This window comes from Barbatula barbatula, assembly GCF_947034865.1.
Source record: "Barbatula barbatula genome assembly, chromosome: 5".
NCBI lineage: Eukaryota > Metazoa > Chordata > Actinopteri > Cypriniformes > Nemacheilidae > Barbatula > Barbatula barbatula.
This window is the reverse complement of record NC_136769.1, coordinates 19,323,566-19,340,396: the sequence shown is the minus strand read 5'-3', so window position 1 is coordinate 19,340,396 and position 16,831 is coordinate 19,323,566. Positions and strand designations below refer to the sequence as shown.

Genomic DNA, 16,831 nt, shown 5'->3' with positions numbered 1-16,831 from the left:
TATTTCCAGATTCTTATTTAATCACTGAATATTATTATTTTATCTCTGGATTCACGCACACAAGAAGAATAGAAAGATTAAAATGACTAATGACAAAACACAAGTAATATATAAACATTAAATTAAATGATCATGCGTAAAGAACAGGAAGTGATGTGATAGTGCAGCTAATGCAGGTGTTGTCTTGACAAAAGGTCACAAGGTTAATGTCAAATTAAAATCTAAAATATACACTGTAAACTGTAGAAATACTGCTGCCAGTAACTTACTGTAGATTTACATTCTTATAATTTACTGGGCAAGGGGAAAAAAACAGAAAAAGGTTGATAAGTATTTCTGGTTCCCAGAATGCTTTGCATTTTTTCCGCAAAGATAAAGGCTCGCTAATGATAAATGCTCATTTATCTTTTAACAATCTGTTGCCGATAAATTATATAAATCTACAGTAAGTTACAGGCAACCCAGCAAGCAATAGCCGTCATTTCAACGTCTCGGTTAACTATAGACCAGATGTAGTCCGGTTATGTGTAACCCACTTCTAGCCCAAAGAACCTAGAATTTTGTTTAAAGTCGTTTTTGGCTAAATAACTTGTGAGATATATGATATTACATCATGTAAGCAAAATGAACAGCGTTTATAAGGTATTTGGTTTAATTTCTTTGACATGTTCAATAGCCTGAGCGTATACGCTATTTTGCTCGTCGTCAGAGCAGCTATTTGTAGCCCACACATAGTCCAAACTGAGGCACTATAGGTTTTGTCCAGGCAGCTGATTACCAGGAAGTGCATGGTTCATATCCCTTCATGTTCGCCGTCTCAACATCTACACAAATACAAGTGTTTCTTGACATGGTCTATATGTAGCCACGTTTTAGCACTAAATTGGACGGGCTACGTGTAGTCTGCTTTTAGCCCTTGGGCGAAATGTTTCCCGTCATGTTAGCATTATCAATAATATCTAAACAATAAGTGTTATTTCGTGACATCTGTAGCCACGATTTATCCCTGAATTGGACAGGCTGTGTATGGGCTAAACGAAGGCAATCTGTGGTCTAATTTCAACGACTTGGCTATAGCCGTATATTGAACCAGCTAGTCTAAAATTGTTTACATGTACAGCGTGTGGGATGCATGACATCATAACAACCAAGTAATTTTGGCCAAGTTTTAATTTGCATTATTTGTACTGTCACACATTACATTTCCCGATTAGAATTTTTTACTTTGTTAAATAAACATGCAATTACATATCCCAACCTGTAGGTGGCAATTTGCCCTAGTACTGAGACATGGCCACTGCCAACGCGAGACTTGGAAGTTGGTAGAGAATTCGGCCAGATCTCGCGATAAACAATACCGCCGACGCCATTTTTTTAATAACCAACACGTGAGCAGAAGCCACAGGTGTAGAAGCTAATCAACGCGATCAACAGACGGGCAAAAGGAATACGTTCAATTTTCTTGTAAGTAACTGTGTTATCTCTTTGTCATGTTTCCATTCTACATTTCATATTTTGTAGGGACCGTGAAATTTTAGCAGATAGCAGGGCTAGAGTATGCCATTTAGTGGTTATCTCAAAGCAAGGGATTTGGTTTAAAAGCACTTTGTGTAATGTTGGTTGGAAATCGCTTCATATCCCGATGGCAATCACCAAGATACGTGGTCTAAATTATTTTATATCTACTGTGGAAGTCAATTCAGTATGAATACCTCAGAACTGGAGTGATGTGATCCACGTTCTTTGATTTAAATGCACTAAAAGTTTTATTGATAATTATCCAGTGAACAAAGCACAGAAATAAATATGCATAACAAATATATATATGTATATACACACATGCATTCATTCATGCATGAATACATACATGCTCATATTGTCATGCTAAGTTGTTGTTATGGAAGTATTTGAGTGGTGTGGTACTTTTTTTTAATATTTGAAAGTAACACTGCCTTTGTTGCATTTAGGGTTTCAAAGAAAGGTGCTAACGCTTCTTGTTGAAATAAAAGAAGAATTAAAAAGAGTTGGCCAAAGGGTGGAAACAGACACTGGTGTCCAACTGTCTGCATTGGCCACTATGGAGGATTTCCAATGCTTGGAAAGGCAGCTGGATTGTATGGAGACCCGGGCAGCAATGGTAAAACAACAACAAAATGCCCTCGCTAAAGCTTTCACTTTTCATAAAGTCCAAAAATAATTTAATCTGTAATATTGAATGTGTGACAGTGCAATGGCTTGTTGCATACAGAGATAGATCTAATAGAATAGACCTTTTTGTTACGAAGTACCATAACAAAGTTTGAAACTTCAAAAATAATTGCATATTACAGTGTTAAAAAAATTCAATTTTAAATTGTCAATATAAAATTAGCGATTACAAAAAGTATCTGTGTGTATTAGAATAGTGCTGTTGATGTACAGTTGAGGTTTAAATGTTTACTTGACTACTTTTTAGTTACTACCACAGAGTTAAATTTTGGCAGACAGTATTGAGGCAGACACCGATTGTGAGGGGACCTACAGGGGGAAAAACTATTTCTCAGTGTGGGCCAGCAATCAGCTTGAATAAAGAGTTTTATAGGGTTAATGATGGAAAACTTGCAGCTCAATGGTCATTAACATTTAAGGTCGGTGCACACTTGTACACTGAAGCATATATTTCTATCTGCCTGACATTGACATTTGTTACTCAGGTGTCAAAACTGTGCAAAGTCGGTGGCAGAAATGTTAAAGACGTACCAGAAGGATGCTGGACAGGTAAAGCCTTCAAAACATGCAATATAAATCAAACATTGTGGTGACCATACTCACTAATTATTCCATGTTTTCACAACAAAGTATTGTAATATTGTAAAAGTATTTCCAAAGAAAATAAACAATTTGTCATGTTCGTATTTGTTACCAATTGTTACAATTTTTTTTGTTTTAGGGTTTTGCAAAACAGCCTCATGTCCAATTTTAATATGAAGGTGGGTGGTACGCTGCAGAAGGCAGCTTTTGAGAAGACCACTCTGTTCTCGGTCATTGCAGGTATGTGCTTGTGTTTGCATGTCTGTCGTTTGGCTTAAAGGTGATGTATACTATCATTTTAATGATTTAATGTATTTTCTTTATGACATCAGTCTGTGTTGATATAAACATTTTCCAAATCAGTATATATGTCAGCGCTATATTACCGAGCCCTATTATCAAATCCGTTACAATTAATGTATAAACTAAAACACGATGATGTCCAAAAAGCCTTTTATCATGCTTATTTTTTTTTCTTTGCAGATGCTGTGATGACCAACTTCCCAACAGCAACTGAATTTGAATTGAGGAATGCCATTTTAAGCAAGCACCAGGGAGAGTTGAAGGGGGGGGTGGGTATAGAAAAAAATAATAATGAATCAGTTTACTATTGTTAGATTTTCTTGTTATTTGTATTATTATTGGTTGTCCTTTATTTAAAAAAATTCTAAAGTTCAAATCTTAATTCATTTGATTTTGTTGTAACAAATATATTATTTCTTATGTTTTCCATTTTGTGATTTTTACAATTGTTGGTTTTATTAATAAAAGCTTTATATTTAATTTGTTTGTATTAATTGCTATTTATGAGAAGAACATGTTAAATTTAGTTAACAAAAAATATTTTGGGTATTGTGTGGTTATCTATTATGTAGGCATTCATAATCTGTCTATTTGATGATTATGGTTAGACGTATAAAATTTTCCCTAACAGCCAAAATTCAGCTTTGTTGTAACTTAGAGACCCAAATTCACCGTCTACGTGTATTCGTTTAATAGCGGTCTATTTGATGACTAGGCTATTCTTCGGTAATGATTAGACGTCTATTAACTTCACTGACAGCCCAAATTTAGCCTTGTTTTAGCTTAGAGACCCAAATTCACCGTCTTTTAGACGTCTACGTGTATTCGTTTAATAGCGGTCTATTTGATGACTAGGCTATTCCTCGGTAATGATTAGACGTCTATTAACTTTTCACTGACAGCCCAAATTTAGCCTTGTTTTAGCCTAGACGTCTGGGCTATGTTTAGACGGCTAATAGACGTCTTTTAAACCAAAAATTGCTTGCTGGGAACTAGCTGCATAACTACAGCAAAGTTTTTACAGTGTACACCACCACATTATTTTGAGAATAAAAGAGTGCCTGAAGATGCTCAAGACTCTCTGTCCTTCACTGGTTAAAGAAAAGAGAACCGCACAGTTTGTTCCCTTGAGTCCACCTTTCATAATTTGTGCTATCTTCAATCTTGCCTTTGTGATAACACGCCTTGTGCTTTATGTGAGTGCGCGTGTGTACGTGTCCTCAATGCGATACCTGAAGCTTTTGTCACTTAAGCTCAGCCAACGTGGCCGTGGCCCAATCTCTTGCTCCGAGGAACATGCCTATTTCTATAGCGGTTTTCATATTCATTAGTTATCTCATAACTCCAAATCTTTAATGCAGCTCCACCATCCGATCTCACAAATTGAATAATCCACACAATCGCGAAAAAGCCTTTTATTTCCATTTCTGTCACATGTTTTGACATCTCGAAATGGGGACAAAAACACTCCAAGTGTAAATCTATAGCGCAACATGTACAGCGTCCGTAAGAGAAATCGTCAAATGTGAGAATGAATTATCTTTCTGACCTAGTATATTATTTTACCTCATAACATATCTACTGCAAAGTTGTAATAGCGGAGGATGTGTGAGTGCTGGCTGTTAATGGGAGCAGTTAAAGCATTGAAGCTTGTGAGAAAGCAGGATTAGTCCTCAGGCAAACAATGCCTGAAAATGGTGCTGGTGCACCACATGGGCAGAAGAAAACAACGGCAAACATAATAACCACTTGAAAACAGGCTGCATCCCAAGTTGCACACTTGAGAAGTACACAGTGTGCCGGTAAATTTCAATTAGGCTACTTTCAAATATGAAAATGAGACCGAACCTACAACCACTAAAAAGTCTTGTGTTGTTAGTAGTAAAATTCAATACCAAAATAAAAGGTCATATATTTTTCTTCCTACACAATTCAGTATCTGAATGCTGCCTGACTCACCGACTGCAGCTTCTTAACTCTCAGTGTTGCACACGTACACTGTGAAGAGAGCTCGTGCGCATATGTGAATGACCAAACGTACGGCTTGGCAAAGTATTACAGTAAACACAGTCAGTTATTTCTGAAGTCGGTGGCTTGCAACTCTGGGGACACACGGCACTGTACGTTTCGCATGTCCTCTGTAAAGAACTAAGTGAAGTATTCTGTATGGACCCTCACTGATGAATCACGTGTGTTAAATAAGACACAACCAATGCATCCTCATGTCGTTTAAAACGTGTATGTTACTCGTTCTACTGTGAAACACAAAAGAAGATATTTTGAGAATGTCTCAGTGGTTTTGCGTCCATACAGTGGGAGCCAGTATGGCCAGTGTGGTTTGGTTACCAACGGTCTTCAAAATATCTTCTTTTGTGTTCTTCAGAAGAAAGTAAGAAAGTCAAAAATGTCCGAAATGACATCTGAGTGACTTAATTATATACAGTATGAATTTTCATCTTTGGTCGAACTAGCGCTTTAAGTGAATGCAAAAAATGGGATCAAATACCTGACCTAAGACCTTAAGTGTCAAAGAGACAGTTCGGCCCAAAATGATCATCTATTACTCACCCTCGGGTTGTTCCAAATCTGTATAAATGCCTTTGTTCTGATGAATACAGAGAAAGATATTTGGAAGAATGCCTGGAACCAAACGGAAATATTACAATGGTAGTCAAAAGTGTCCCAGACTGTTTGCTTTCCAACATTCTTCAAAATATCCTATTTTGTGTTCATCAGAACCAAGACATTTATAAAATATGTTTTTCTACTATGGTAGTCAATGGGGGCCAAGCACTGTTTGGTTACAAGCATTCGTCCAAATATCTTTCTCTTTGTTCACCAGAACCAAGACGATATTTACTTTTATATTTATTTGGAACAATTCGTATGTAATATGAAAACTGCTCCTTTCATGCAGTCTAATAGACTCAACGCTGTGTGTCTGTCATGTCATTAATATTAATTCAACAACAATGTTGAGAAGAAAATCATTTTAATAGCTTTAAGCGCTCTACAATCAAAGAGAAACACAAAATTGGGATTAAAGAATGCAACAGATGAAACTAGTCAGCTATTTTAATGACAGGTTTACTTCCTCGAACAGCATTTCATTAGCGTTCATGTATTGTATCTAATAATCGTGCAGTAAGGAAGAATAGAAATCATTTAAGTTTTATTTTGATGACTATTTTTAGTGTTTACTCAAATACTCAGAGGTGCTGTTAGGTGTATAAACCTTCAAGGACTGTTTACTTTCTGTGTTTATTTCTTTCATTCTTCAAATTCAGATCTTTGTTCGGTATTTTATTGCTCTTTACTGGTCTTGAATTCCAGGTTTCCTTTTTGAGAAACACTTGAAGGCCACAGGTCTTTGTTAGCCTATATTAATATATTAAAGGTTTACTTGTTATGTTTGTACATTTCATAATTTAGTACGTTTAAAGGATTGTGCCCATCAGCACATTTAGTGCTCTACTAGTACATTTTTAGTACTGTGATAGCAAATTGAGTCCGACAACCCCAATTTTGCACACTTTGAAACAGTTGGAGCGACAGAATTAACCCAAATCCAGAAAACAAGATTCAGCTTTCTTGGGAATAATACTTGCGACACACTTTGGGATGCACTAATTTAGCATGCTCCATGGTCAGGATAATACACCAATAGGATTCAGCCATAGATTTCACTTGAAAACGGTTTGTATTAAAGCCACAATATGTAAGTATGGACCGCTAGACGGTGCACTTTCAAATCAACAATAAAAGGGGGAGCTAAATGCTGTTATGTAGGAGAGTGGAATTATGGGACATGTCGTTTTCACCTTTCCAGAGGCGTATGGAGGTCGCCCACCATGTTCATGGACGAGGTTATGAATTAATTTTCTTCCTTATAATCATCGTAATGAATTGGCTTGCAAGAAACGTGGAATGTAACATACTTTTACGCTTTTTTGGGTTTCCTTTACTCGCCAAAGAGTGATCGTGATCCCTTATAACAGAACAGATGTTGCGTCCCAGATGCCGTATAACTTCTTCCGCATTTGTGTGTTGCCGTAGTTTCTACGCGACATGATATGCGACACACACAAGAGACGGGTCATTGTTTTAAATAGGTTTTAAATTGTTTTTAATTTCAAAAACAAACCCTACAACAACACATGCTTTCAAAATCCCTCGCTGACATGCTCCGCTCGCTGCTGTGCCATGATTAAAGCTTTTAAAGAAACAGCCTGGCAAGACGGGCGGCACACGTGAGCTCTGACAGCTCGGAGAGTGATGACAGACTCTGGTGTGTGAAAGCCACTGGATAAGAGGTTTAATGAGGATGTGGGATCAATAGACAGGTTAGTGCGAGCTGTCAGATCACCTTTCTGTCCGCCTGTATGCTGATAGCTCCTCTTTTACTAATGAAATGCTAACACGGATAACACTTTTCATTAGGGAGCGTCTAATGATGCCCATTCTTAGTCTCAATTCAAGTGTGTTTGTTGGGTTGCAGCATTACGAGAATGTTTTTGATGGCATGACGGCAGTAAAATATAAGAACCAAGCCTCCTTCCAGAATAATATGGATTTAGGGACTGTTTTAGACATATTTGAATACAGATCATATTAATAAGAAAGCTTAAACTATACAAGTAAGCCATTTGTAGGCTGACTTAAAGAAAGCAAGTGTGATGAGATTTGTGAAACAAGTATATACTTTTACAATTCCATCTGGTGCTGCTGTTAATGGTGCTTAAATAACACACTTGACCTTAAATTTCACAGAGTCGCTGTTGAAGATTGCCGTTCTGTGGCATTAAAGGGATAGTTCGCCCCGAAATGAACATTCTTTGAATTTGAAAATGTACTCACTCTCAGAGTTTGTTCTGCTGAACACAAAAGAAGATATTTGGAAGAATGTCAGTAACCAAAACAGATCTCATCCCCCATTGACTCCCACAGTATTTATTTTCCCTACTATGGTAGTAAATGGGGGATGAGATCGGTTTGGTAACTGACATTCTTCCAAATATCTTCCTTTGTGTTCGGCAAAACAAACAAATTTAGACAGGTTTCATTTTTGGGGGAACTATCACTTTAAGTCCATATCTGTTTGGTTTGCTAAGGCCATTTACTGTATATGAATAAAGCTAACCAGAAAAAACGTTGGTTTCCCACTTTCTGACTTTTGAGGTGCTGGCGTAGCGTAACTCCGGCTCTTGCATCAGCACCACAAGCATGTGTGGATTTGCAATGTAGACTGACGTAGAAGAGAGGAAATTGTTGACTAAAGATGTTGTGTTTTATTGGGCACAGAAAGTATTCTCCTCGCTTCATAAAAGGAAGGTTGAACCACTGTTGCCACATGGACTATTTTAATTACGTCTTAAATAACTGCGCTTTAAGTGCACGTTCCTTTGCTGTCTATCGGGGTGTCAAAAAGCTCTTGGATCTCATAAAAACTCTTAATTTGTGTTCTGAAGCAGAAAGAAGATCTTACGGTTGTGGAACAACTTGAAGATGAGTAATTTATGACACAATTTCCATTTCGTTAAAATGACTGTTTAATACCTGCCTCCAAAGGCAAGTAGCATCGGCCTTCCCACCTCAGTTTTCTGCTTTGATAGTAACTACATCAACACAATAACTGTTCCAATGGATTTAAGACTGAATGGTTGAGCAAATGTTTCCATAAGTATCTCAGCGCCAATAGAGACCAGAGGACAATCTTAGACACGATCCTCTCCTGGTGCCCGAGCATCCTGAGCCCCCGCAGCCGAGCGCTGTGACCTGATGTCAGAGAGTTTTAGCTGTATCATCTGGCCTGCACTGATTCATTGTGACGTGAGCAGCCGCTCCCTTCAGCTACAAAGGCTTTGTGATGTCTCAAGAACATGCTTCTGTTTCTTTCTGCCAGCACACCACCGTGACCTTCCACGTGCCCTGTTGTGTTTGTCAAAGCGGAAGGGATATTCCTACTGGATCATTGACATAAAAACATCGTAACTAAAAGAATAGACCTGAGCTTACCCAACCGTGCGGTAAATGCAATATAAGTGAGCCAGATGGGTACAGATATGAGTTTAAGGTGATGGTACACCTAAAAATAAAAAAATCTGTCATCATTTATTCAATCTCACCTGCATGACTTTCGTTTTTTGCAAAACACAAAAGGAGATTTTCAGAAGAATGTCGGTAACCAAACAACAGCGGACCCCATTGACTTGTATGGACACAAAACCACTGAGACATTTCTCAAAATATCTTTTGTGTTTTACATAACAATGAGTCATTTTCAGATTTAGAATGACATGGGGTGAATCAAATTTACTGAACTAACCCATTAATGCGAAGTTACTCAGTATCTTTGCAGCTTGTTTTTTTAATAAAATATTTAAGAGGTACCGTATCAATCTGAATACTGGTCATGCAATATTATTATGATGAATCCGTCTTTTAGTTATACAAAGATGTGGTTAGGAAGGCGGGACGAAAGCTGTGAGTGGGGGCCGGTCCCGCATATCTTACGGAGGAGATCGGGAGCTTAAGAGGATGAGCGGCAGGACTGTTGACGAGAGAGGACCGGGCCCGGACATGTGTTAAGTTTGTGTTGATGTTCTATTATCTTTTACTTCTGTGTTTATTGTTTGTTTATTATGATTAAAGCTTGTTAAAACGTCGGTTCCCGCCTCCTTCCTTCCCTTTTATGGATTTTGTTACAAAGGACAACTTTCTTCTGTTACATTCAGAGGTGCTCACAGGTCATACAGTTTTAATGGTGTTGGACTGCCACGTCTAGCTCATTAACAAAGTGTGACAGGACATAACTTACATTTTACTGTCATATTCTTATCGTGAACATTTCAGTTTGTCCTAATAATTCAGCAATTAAATGTCACTGTCATCATTAAAAAATGTTAATACTTCATGGAGAGTGAGAGTGCGTGTCAATCAAACTGAACCATTTCTTCCTTTCATTATTTGCACTTTGGTATGTAACCATTTTTGCATATAATATATAGCATCCATCATATAAATCATATACTTTTTAGGCAAAAGTATGCAGTCCATCTACAAAAAATATTTTGATTACAGAACTAGTTTCTGCACATACAGAAACCCAACACACAAACTTCAAACGGCAAATATAAAAAATAAATTATACCACATCACACCCGCAAGTACACACATACACACAAATGAAGATGAAAACGCACGGGCAAGACACGCACTCGACCGTCGTAGCTTTTCAGGCTGTGTGGAATGAAGAGAGAATTTGGGATGTGAAGCACTGCAGCAATATCTGTCCTCCGGTCCACTTCATTCTCATTCTTTCTCTTTTCATCTCTCACTCTCTCAAACGTGTTTTTCTTTTCCTTTGTATGATCTCGCTAATAAACAGGGCCAGACATGACAGGGGTTTATTTTACAAAGAGCATCTCGGCCTTTCAAATTTGTTTCTGCATTGACCAGAATTGATTGTAATGGTGGACATGGTGAATTTGGCCTGCATAATTCTGGAAGCCCAGACTTTTCTGGAAGCGTTTCAAGTCTGAGCTCAAAAGAAATGCTTTTATTCTGAAATCTGAGGGGCACTTTGGCATCGGTCAAATATTTCGAATTGTATTTTCGCAACGGTTTTGCGCGTATCATGGCAATAAAGAGTTTTATTGGAGTCTGATTTAATGCCCCCTTTGAAATTAAAGGAAATTTCCGCACTGGATCCCTTTTATCCCTGTCAGTATTCATTACTCGGTGAGGAGCAAATAGCAATGCACCACAGTTTTCCATTTAACCTCACTAGCTTCTCTAACACTCGCTAAATCATTCAGGGCACAGGCCGTGATGGAATTGACTTTTCTTGGGTCTTGTACCTCATTGTAATAACAACAGTCCAAATTAAATGCAGCTAATCTATTTACACATTAAATTGGTCAGTTTGCAAGACACTCGCAATTATAGCTTAGCGGAACCAAGCAGAGCAAAACAAAATGTCATTTCCAAGAGCGACCCGCTGTTAGATTGAGAAGATCAACTGGTCAATATTGTTGAATATAGCAATTCAATTGACTCTTTCATAGTGACTGCCCCAAGAAAAATCTTTAAAGGAATAGCTAACCCAAAATGAATTATCTCATTATTTACCCAATTACCCTCAATTGTTTCGTAATTTATGTTATCCCACATGTATATGACTTCCTGTCTTTAGTTGAACAGAAATGAATGGTTTTATATTAAGACGCTTTCGTGTCTAATGTAATACTCAAATGGTGAAGCACCAAAAACAAATGCATCATAAAAGTAATCCAAATGACTATATTGGGCTAAAAAAGTTCTTCAAATACACTTATTTTGTGAAACTGAAATTTAAACAAGCAGATCTGAGAAGTAAACTCAAAGATGACGTCAATAGCAACAAATCTCATTGGTTCTCATTGGAAGAATTTTTGTTCTACACTGCATTTCTGTTTTAATTATTAATCTCACTTAGCTTTAAATATAAATAGTTTTCTCTCACAAACATACACCTTCTCTTGAAAAGACATTTATTAACACACTGGAGCCATTTAGATAAATATAATATTGAATGTACTGTATGTCCTTTTATAGACACAATAACATTTGAATATAAATGTATTAGTTTGTTTTTAAACGGGTCATTTGCTTTAGATGTAATGCAATGCGTTGTGATTGGTCGAATACCGCAAGCGTGTGACGGAAATGTAACGACCCTTTTTCATATATTTATATAACAGCACATGCACATCCCAACATGAACAGCCAAGAAATCTGTCGAATAGTGTTGTAGTGACTGTACAACAATGTTTACATATTCACTGTGTTCCTGGTAGAAGCATACAAACACACGTGTAAACACACAAATAGCAAATTCAAAAAAATACACCAGCGCCCCACAAGCTTCCACCTCAAAGCAACAGTCAATTTGTTTTGCAAGGAAGGTGTGATGTAAAGGACATTCAGGCAGCGCGAGACGGTTGCAGGGGCGTTCGCTACGTCGCTAGCATTTGAAGAAGACACAAGAATAAGAGGGAAAGAAAGCAACATCAAACGGCCGTGTGTTCATGCGCTGAGCCGAGGCTGATGGGAAAAACTCAGGGTTTGTCCTAATCAATACCCAGCACAAGGCATTGACATGCAGCCAGAAGCTCCCAACCAGGCAAACGTCCAGGCTGACTGCCAATGGATGGAGGGGAGGGGTGAAGAGACAGGAGACGACTTCACAAACGGAGACATTTCTATCCAACGCCACGAAGGGCGTGCCACCGTTTCAGAAATGCCTTCCTGTCCCTTATAGATTCGAACGGCTAGATTTACTCTCTGTGGAAGGTCAAGGGAGGAAATGAGAGGATTGGGCCCGTTTACAATGCGAAATGGGATTTTTACAGCGATGATTTCTCAGATGACCCCTAAATCTTAATTCTATAGTTTCCTGTCCTCGCTTTGTTCCATATACAAGTTGTCGTTGATTTTATTTTGCCTGTGAAACAGAAAAGGTGAATGAAACCACATAAAAGTCCTTTCTAATTTCTTCCATCCATCACTTTTCTATACTACATATCCTATGTAGGGTCTCAAGGGAGTGCTGGAGCTTATCCTAGGACATCTTGGCACCAATATATTTATTTATTAAACAAAACATTTCTCTTATCTTCTCTAATCATTCTTTATACTGAGGCTTATTTACTTTTCTGGCTGACTCTTGCAACTTGGCCGTGTGATTTTACAGATATTGTAGCTCTTATAAATAGATTATGACGACATTGTCCGTCAAACTTTAAAAACACGTTCAATGACCTCATTCTTTATGTCCATCATCCCATTAAGATATCGTGTAGAAGACTTGACAATGTTTGCAAGACACTGTCATATAGACCACTTTCATTGAGGTTTAAAGATGTTTTTTTTTCCGCCTGTCATGACATTTTTCATATTCTCCTCGTGTGCTCCGAAGTAACAATAACAGCGTACAGGTTTGGCAAGTCATGAGGGTGAATAAATGATGGCAATATTTTTGTAATATCTGAAACAGTGCAAGCCTTCTTAAAGTGGTTTATAGCTCTACCATGTCGAGAAGCCTTTTTGTTGCCAAGAGAAAGAACTCAGATGAACGGAGGGGAGAAGATTGTTTTATGGGTAAAATTATACGCCGTCTGATTGGCCGGGCTCGGATTGAGCACCTTTTTTGAGCACATACAGCCAGAACAGCAGAACTCGGGCTTTTGTGCACATAAATGGCTTCTGAGCGCTGAAGCTGTTCACAGAAAAAAATGAAAATGAGGCTTGCATCTCGTTGGCTCTTTTCTTCCCCCTCCATTCCTTTTCAATCTTTCTATCAACGTCTCTATCATTCGGTCGTGTTGCCACTTTGCTATTTTATTCACAACACAAGAATGCACTCTCACTTTCCCAGGAGGACGATGCTGAATAAGGGAAGAGATGTAGAGGGCTTTGTTTCTGGCTGCTGTTTCCCTTCAGTCAGGCTTCTGTTGTTTAAATGTTTACACAGAACAGCCCAGGGGCTTGAAACAAGCTTATATGCAGTTGTAAAATGACACTCTGTCAAGAGTCTATCGCATTTCCCCTTGCCACGACGATTCTGCCATGGCCAGATTACGTTGAAAGATTTGCTAATTTCATTTTGTCGAGAAGCGAGTCAGTGGCCAAGGTCTCTTCAAAAGACATCCATTGTGAGTTTGAGTTATTCAACTGAAAGAACCTTCGCTGCATAAAGACTTCATAAGGACACACGTACACACCAGCCATTTCCATTTCGACTTGAAAGTTAAAAACTCGCCTCTAGTTTTTTAGTAAATTTCCCTCCAGCAAGCGCACACGTCGAACGTTTATTAAGCCTATAATACCACAGGCGTTTTCCCCTCTTGTTGGAGTAAACAAACAGAAAATGAAAAGCAAATTCACTCAAGCTGATGCTCTTTTATTTAAATTAGCACAGAAATAATGAGTTTTCTCCGAAGGCAGGAATTTCATTATTGACATGCCTCTCGTCGACTATCTCGCTCAGTATCTTTAATCTCGAAACAGAATATCTCTATACAGCTTCTGTCTTTCCAGACACCTTACATATCAAATGATCTGCCGCATGCCCGCAAAACCCAGTTTGTCAAGATTCTATTACAGCATTTTGCTGGTCGTGATTTGAGCTCGGGGTTTCTTCACAACCTTATTCCTTTGGATTAGATTGGGCTGGGAAAATTCAGGATACGATATTATTGGCTACGTCACCGGTAAGTCATTTCGGAGGAGATGAAAAGATTACATTCTGATTCAAGACGACATTTACCGTAGAAGGGTGTATCGAGGGAAAGAAAAGTGTAAAGGTTTGATTTTTGGTCATTGGGTTTAAAGGACAAATTAATAGATTTCTTGGTGGCATGTATTCAAGCATTTGGCCAAAGGAAATGCAATGTACAGTACAATCGAGATACACATTTTATCCCCTTATGTCACATACAAACATTTAGGAAACGTCAATTTGATGTTTGCATTTACATCTATATCTATATATTGTTTGCTCATTTCAATACGTCTCTGAGACGTTTCCTGTCAGATGTCATACAGACATCCGGGCAATTGCGTGGAAATGTTAACCTTACCATAAAAAATTAAGTTCTTACCAACGGTTTGTCACATCCATAACCCTACATATTCCTCAAAAATGGACACATGAAAATTTAAATAGATAACAATTTTATGTCCTATAAAGAGGCATCCCTTCTCCATTCATTGGGTATTATTTCTTCAGGATTGTTTATCTTATTTCACAGAAATCCTATAAAATCTGTCGCCTCCCAAAAAGCGCATCATTTTTTGTCACATCCATAACGCATTTTTAAAATCTCATTTATTTTCATAGACTGACATTTTTTTATTATGTTTAGACTCTATCAACAAGGGTTTAGCAAAATATATTCATAACAAATCCATTCTCTGAGCATTTTTGTCACGTCCACGACAATGGAATTTCCCGTCTACGGTTGAATATGTCTGTGAGATATTCATGATTTAAAACTACGTTTTCTAGGACTTTTATTTCTAGACAGCAGATGTACCTGTGCTATCTGGGTCAATATGTCATTCCCTGGGATACAAAACAATAGACATCTTTATCAATTGTTCTACATGAACGCATGTCGTTGTAATACCAATTTACCGTGGAAAAACACTGCTTGTGCATCGAACGTAGATATCATTATGAATCATTTCTTCTTCTGACTTACTGCTTTCACTGTAGAAAATGCACGAACAATGTTGAACGCCAACGTTCAATGGACAGTATAATTAAACACATAATACACTATTAGTTATTAGATTAACTGTAGGATGTTTAGAGTTGCAATGCACACATTTGTCGACTTCAAACTCATCCATACAGAATTTACAGTCGGGAAACTTCGTTTTAGCAATTTTAAGCCCCTGCTGGGGTGGAATCGACTGTTTTATGAGTCTTGTATCTCACTGCAATAACAACAGTCCACATTAAATGTCCCTAATCTATTAACACATTAAATCGGTCAATTCACAACACATTCAATTATAGCCTTGCGCAGAAAAAGGGAGAAACAATAAATGGTAATATCTCAGAGCTGTCAAACTAAAACGATCAATCTTCATTTAGTGCAAATAAAATGACTATTTGATGATGGCTTCACAAATGATAACGAAAAGACGAACAGTAGCATCAACCTTCAAGTGCCATTGGACTAATAACTTAAATGATACGTGTAACAGACTGACGCTGCGAGTGGAAGGAATCTGTTGTAGTGATTGTGAATCAACATTTGTTTCCTGCATTAATAATGAATAGAAACGAATGAGATTGCTGCTGGCACGATGATGTTTGCTCTCTAGCGTCTATCAGTTGATGAAAAACTGAACGTTGTAACAATATTAAGAGAGCAGCGGATTACAGAACTGAAGGATTCTCATTATCGTCATCAAGTGAGCGACTGAGCAGCTGGTTGTTGATGGAAAATACTTCCTTTCTGATGGGAGCCAGGCTGAAATCTGGAGCCGAAATGTGCCAGAAAATCATAGGATTTGGTTTGCTGCTAGAAGGGAAGGATTTATGGAAAAGGTTTGTGAATGAATCTTCAGAGCTGTGAAGATATTTGGCAACCAATTAATTTCGATTGAACGGACATTAAACCAATGCAGGTAAATGGGTACCGCCGCTGTTCGGTTACCGACCGTCTTCAAAATATCTTCTTTTGTGTTCTGCATAAGAAAGAAGACATACAGGTTTGAAATGACAAGAATTAATTATGACAGAATATTAATTTATGGGTGAACTATCCCTTTAAGACTAAATCAAACCAAGCCTGATAACAATGTTGTTCCGGCACCGTATTATGAAAGGACGATATAAGGTGGTAAAATCTTCACTCACACACAGCCAACAGATAGCAAACAATGTGATCTTCTCCTTGAAAGACAGTATTGCACGGATGCAGTGTTAGATCTAACTTGCTTTAGCTCCGCCACAAAAACAGACAGTGGTACACCCTCAGGCTCACTGCAATTACAGAGCAGAGGCCCTCAAGTCTAAATTTATCAGATTTTATTTCCATTCTGCACAATCCAAACAGTTTTGCCGCATGAACGAGTCCGTTTAAAAGCCTCCTGAAGCAAGATACAGACTCGCATGCAGTCCGTCCACAGGTTCTCTAATATTCGGCTACAAGCATATTTCACCTCAAGGCAGATTAATGTA

General features: G+C 38.0%; 1 long non-coding RNA gene across 2 annotated transcripts; it reads left to right on the top strand.

Moving 5' to 3' along the window:
- Window positions 1-1,364: 1,364 nt before the first annotated feature.
- LOC306894572 lies at window positions 1,365-3,571 on the top strand. 2 transcript variants are annotated; one of them, XR_013786704.1, is made up of 5 exons: window positions 1,365-1,464; window positions 1,968-2,137; window positions 2,694-2,757; window positions 2,930-3,030; window positions 3,274-3,571. It is a non-coding gene; the product is annotated as an uncharacterized lncRNA (long non-coding RNA). The 2 variants fall into 2 exon arrangements; XR_013786705.1 differs by lacking the exon at window positions 3,274-3,571 and having other exon boundaries at window positions 2,930-3,067.
- Window positions 3,572-16,831: the final 13,260 nt, after the last annotated feature.